Source organism: Coregonus clupeaformis, chromosome 1 (genome assembly GCF_020615455.1).
Source record: "Coregonus clupeaformis isolate EN_2021a chromosome 1, ASM2061545v1, whole genome shotgun sequence".
NCBI lineage: Eukaryota > Metazoa > Chordata > Actinopteri > Salmoniformes > Salmonidae > Coregonus > Coregonus clupeaformis.
In genome coordinates this window covers 93,614,165-93,619,529 of record NC_059192.1, presented here as the reverse complement: position 1 = coordinate 93,619,529, position 5,365 = coordinate 93,614,165, and the positions used below count along the sequence as shown (strand labels likewise).

General features: G+C 40.1%; 1 long non-coding RNA gene across 1 annotated transcript; it reads right to left on the bottom strand.

The window, feature by feature from the left end:
• Window positions 1–301: 301 nt before the first annotated feature.
• LOC121579740 lies at window positions 302–1,236 on the bottom strand. Its single transcript, XR_006002946.2, has 3 exons — window positions 1,141–1,236; window positions 653–762; window positions 302–339 (listed from the first exon to the last, which is right to left on the bottom strand). It is a non-coding gene; the product is annotated as an uncharacterized LOC121579740 (long non-coding RNA).
• Window positions 1,237–5,365: the final 4,129 nt, after the last annotated feature.

The following is a 5,365-nucleotide window of genomic DNA, read 5'->3' as shown; positions in this document are numbered from 1 at the left end:
GTTGCTGGTATTTTGGCCCATTCCTCCATGCAGATCTCCTCTAGAGCAGTGATGTTTTGGGGCTGTCGCTGGGCAACACGGACTTTCAACTCCCCTCCAAAGATTTTCTATGGGGTTGAGATCTGGAGACTGGCTAGGCCACTCCAGGACCTTGAAATGCTTCTTACGAAGCCACTCCTTCGTTGCCCGGGCGGTGTGTTTGGGATCATTGTCATGCTGAAAGACCCAGCCACGTTTCATCTTCAATGCCCTTGCTGATGGAAGGAGGTTTTCACTCAAAATCTCACGATACATGGCCCCATTCATTCTTTCCTTTACACGGATCAGTCGTCCTGGTCCCTTTGCAGAAAAACAGCCCCAAAGCATGATGTTTCCACCCCCATGCTTCACAGTAGCTATGGTGTTCTTTGGATGCAACTCAGCATTCTTCATTGAATATAACAGGCTTTTAACATTCAATATTGGTGCCGAATATCTACTTAAAATATCAAAGGCAATCATTTCATGGAATTTCATGGAGTTGATTTATTAAGTTGATATTTGGAAGAGTGTAGGTTATTGTGGTGTGTAATGTAATGTGTTGTAGTCTTTAGTCATTAAACTGAGCCTTGGTTAGTGTGTATCCCTCAGACAGCCTCTCTCTCTGACTCACCTCCTGCTCAGGACTCCAGGGTCTTCCTCAGGCTCCATACAGTATAACACATCTCTCCAGGAGAAAGATGTCTCACTCAGAAAGGCTAACCAGTGAACACAAACATAAGACTGTGGGAAGACAGTAATCAATATGATGCTGTCTGCAGAAGCCTGAACATGTGATAGCTACTTTTACTTTTATATAAACAGAAATAAAAGTAAGAAAACATTACAGAATAGTCTGTAGGCTACTCCAGAATACAGATGTACTTGACTAACACCTATTGTTGACACACACTAAAACTGTATCAGAAGAAACGTATAAATATGATATATAATTGGTCAGAACTACACTCGAATTACACTTCTTGGTTATACAGCATGGTAGCTATTTTGATGTTTTAACATATAGACAAGAAGTTAAATAATAAGACATAAATGCAGTTTTCCCCCCGCCCCCCTCGAAACACTACATGCTTGGATTAAAGTGTTATCCTCTAGGCCTACCTGTTTTCTCTGACTTACTGAGCTTAGTTGGGTTCACAAATAACTTTAGGATCCAACTCAGTACTTCAACTCCATCTCTTCCTTTTTCTCCCATCAGCTTCGTGTTAAGTTTCACTTTAACTTGCTAACGTTTGGCTTGAAAAGCTGAGCACTGCTGTGTGTTGGTGTATTCTAATACAATGGCACCATCTTGTGGGGGTCCAGTTTCGTGATGGCGTGTGTAACTTGTCTGAGGGGATTGATGGCATTACATGGTATTAAGTGGTTCAAAGGGGTAACCATCTGCCTTAGGGCCTTGTCATGTGTGGCTGCATCCTCCCAGGCCATGCACCCATGTTGTCACAGTAGCGACAACTCCAGTGCAGCCAGACAGAATGGTGGTGGACATGATTTTCTAAAAGCACCTTGGAGCAGAGTTCAACCCAAAGGACATACAAGTGCACCCCAATGTGTCACCAACGCCAAAGATTTTTATAACTATACCAAGATAGACCACAGCTTGTCGTTTCCAATGGGAACAAGTGAGTCATAGTGGGCAGAACAAGCAAGGAGGTGGGCAGAGCCAAGCATGCGCTAGTGATATACTATTGGCGCGTTCTAGTATACATCTGCATATTTCTGTTAGGGAACGCCTACTCTGTGAAGTGTGCATGTGCAATAACTCAATTCACCTTTGCACTCCTTCTAAACAGCGGCAACTTTTAAAACTTTTGCAAAGGGTAAAGTCTACAAAACGTAGTCCACTCTGTTCATAACATATTCTAGTTTTTGGAACAGAAAACTGTATTGAGATCAAATGTTTAATCGATGATCAAATTTACAGAACGTCGTCCAAAATCCATCTCATTCCATCTTCTCCCAGTGCCCGCTAGTGGGCTTCCTCTCACTCCCATATTTGGTAGTGAGTGGAAACGCCAACCGGATGCTTCACATTTATACATCCAGTGAAATATCAGTCTCATTGTTCTATATGTACCAATGCAGTGAGTCAGCAGGAAGCCATGTTGGATTCAGGCAGCCATATTGGATTTGCAATCAACCAACGTTTAGGGTGTCAAACTAAATTCCTGGAGAGACATGTGTCTGCTAGTTTTTGTTATTTCCTTTCAATTTGTGTCCAATGTAGACCTCGACAACCAGTTGAGGGGAGTTCCTAACTAATCAATTAATTACCTAGGGGAGGTACAAAATTCCGCAGACACCCGGCCCTTGAGGACTGGAGTTTGACAAATGCTTTAGGCTAATACTCCTAGTTACACCAATATCCTTATCAATCATATTGGATATTTACATGCAAAAAAATAAACAAGACAATATAAAAAGACAGGAGTGTATGTAGTTTCCTTAAACAACATTTTAATGATATTATTAATCAGTCCAGATGAAGAAGAAAGAGAAAAGCCTCTACATGTTGCTAGTACTGTACAGTCAGAAAGAGAGAGCCATAGAAAGACCAGGGACACACTGGGAAAAGAAAAGCTACTTCATTCAACCATTTTGTTTTCATATTAGTTACCAGAGAATGTGGTTACTAGTATTATGGTATTTAGATAGTGCAAACGACACACTGGTTGTCATGGCTCCAAAACACACTGATGAGAGTTACAGCTACCGAGAAACCTGCACACAGCCAGCGTCCCTTTTAGTACTAGACACACCTTCATTTTCACCTGTATCAGGGTTGGGCTCAATTCAACTGATTAATAAAAAATTACAAATAAATACTCATAGAAAACATGGTCCATTTTCAATTGACTGATTTGTTATTGATTTTCTCTCAATTAAAATGTTTTCTATTGAATTGAATTTCAATTCGCTTCCTGAATTGAAAAATGAATTGACCCAACCCCTGTCTTTGTATGTTATTACACAACTCACAGCTCCCCCTCACCCCTCCTTCCTTCATATTGCATATGACCCAACATGCCGCTCCTATACATGGCATCCTCCTCCTCTATCTAATAATACATCACTTGATTTCTATATCATTTACCATCAAATTACATTATCAATTTATTCAAACTCTTAATTTATATATATTTTTATATCAAATGGCTTTAAGGTAAAGGTGATTGGGGTGTTTAATACACTGTAGTTCAAACATTTTATTTGTTTACATTTTATTTACATGGTTTTAACTGGCGATCTGGATAATTACTTCATTAATATTCAGAGACTCCTGTGGTGGCTCCTCCCTTTGACTCCTGTGTTATCAGTGAGTCACATGTCCAGGGTCAAGATGGACTACCTGTCGGCTTCAAACCCAAATAGTCTCTGATAACAGCTAGTTACAGTACATTTACCTGTCCACCCCAACAAACACACACAAGAGGTACCACCAGTCAATGGACTGGGACCTAAACCAAATAAAACCAGAGGGCTATAGTAAAACACAGAAGTCAGCTAGCAACAACAACAAAAAACAATCCACTCAGAAAACAACCCCAAACAGATTAACACTGGTCAATATTATCATCAATATTAGAGGTTAAAGTCTCAGAAACAGCTATACAGGTTATGTACATCATCAATTTGTTCTAGTTTCAGTTAGTGTTAGTGCACTACCGTTCAAAAGTTTGGGGTCACTTAGACATTTCCTTGTTTTCGAAAGAAAAGCAATTTTTTTGTCCATTAAAATAACATAAAATTGATCAGAAATACAGTGTAGACATTGTTAATGTTGTAAATGGCTATTGTAGCTGGAAACAGCTGATTTTTAATGAAATATCTACATAGGTGTACAGAGGCCCATTATCAGCAACCATCAGTCCTGTGTTCCAATGGCACGTTGTGTTTGCTAATCCAAGTTTATCATTTTAAAAAGGCTAATTGATCATTAGAAAACCCTTTTTTAATTATGTTAGCACAGCTGAAAACTGTTGTGCTGATTAAAGAAGCAATAAAACGGGCCTTCTTGAGTATATGGAGCATCAGTGATTGTGGGTTCGATTACAAGCTCAAAATGGCCAGAAACAAATAACTTTCTTCTGAAACTCATCAGTCTATTCTTGTTCTGAGAAATGAAGGCTATTCCATGTGAGAAATTGCCAAGTAACTGAAGATCTCGTACAACGCTGTGTACTACTCCCTTCACAGAACAGCGCAAACTGGCTCTAACCAGAATAGAAAGAGGAGTGGGAGGCCCCGGTGCACAACTGAGCAAGAGGACAAATACATTAGAGTGTCTAGTTTGAGAAACCGACGCTTCACAGGTCCTCAACTGGCAGCTTCATTAAATAGTACCCGCAAAACACCAGTCTCAACGTCAACAGTGAAGAGGCGACTCCGGGATGCTGACCTTCTAGGCAGAGTTGCAAAGAAAAAGCCATATCTCAGAGTGCCCATCTTAATCTTTTCTTTTTATTGGCCAGTCTGAGATATGGCTTTTTCTTTCCAACTACAATAGCCATTTACAACATTAACCATGTCTACACTGTATTTCTGATCAGTTTTATGTTATTTTAATGGACAGATAAATTGCTTTTCTTTCGAAAACAAGGACATTTCTAAGTGACCCCAAACTTTTGAACGGTAGTGTATATGTCATGTGTCATGTTTTCAAGGGACACGCCATTACTTTTTAACACACCATTTTTACATTAGTAGACACTGGTATGGTGCTGGAGATAACTATGAGGTTAAAAAGTGGTGATATGTCCCTTTAAATCACACCTACTGAGAAGAATACAGGATTACTGTGATGGTTGTCAGTTGACCAACGTCAGAAACACATCATGTAGGTTTGCAAATTCCAGTAACTTTCCCAAAATTCCAAGGTTGGAGGATTACGTATATTTTCTGCTTATTCCCATCAGATTTTGTGAACCTTCCAACTGGAATTCCTGGAAAAGCTGGGAATTTTGCAACCCTAACAACATTTTAGATTGGTTTTGGGAGACAGAGCCTGTGTATCCAATCAGGGTCATGCTGCAGATAGAAGCACCATGAATAGAGCTGACATGATTCATCTACATGTCAGAGAGGCATGGCTGTTCTACATAATAATATTTTCTATCTGAACTGAAAATTGCACATAGTTGTGCCCTGCTCAATGCAGCCTAGGTGATGGCCGTAAACTAACCTCAGGTTACAGGTAGTCCTAAAGCCAATAGGAAACTAATACACAAGCAACCAACCAATAAGCAATAAGTATCGTACACAAGTCCCTCCCTCCCAGAGCATGCTATGACGACACAGTGGGGGAATAAACAACGCAGACAGGTCA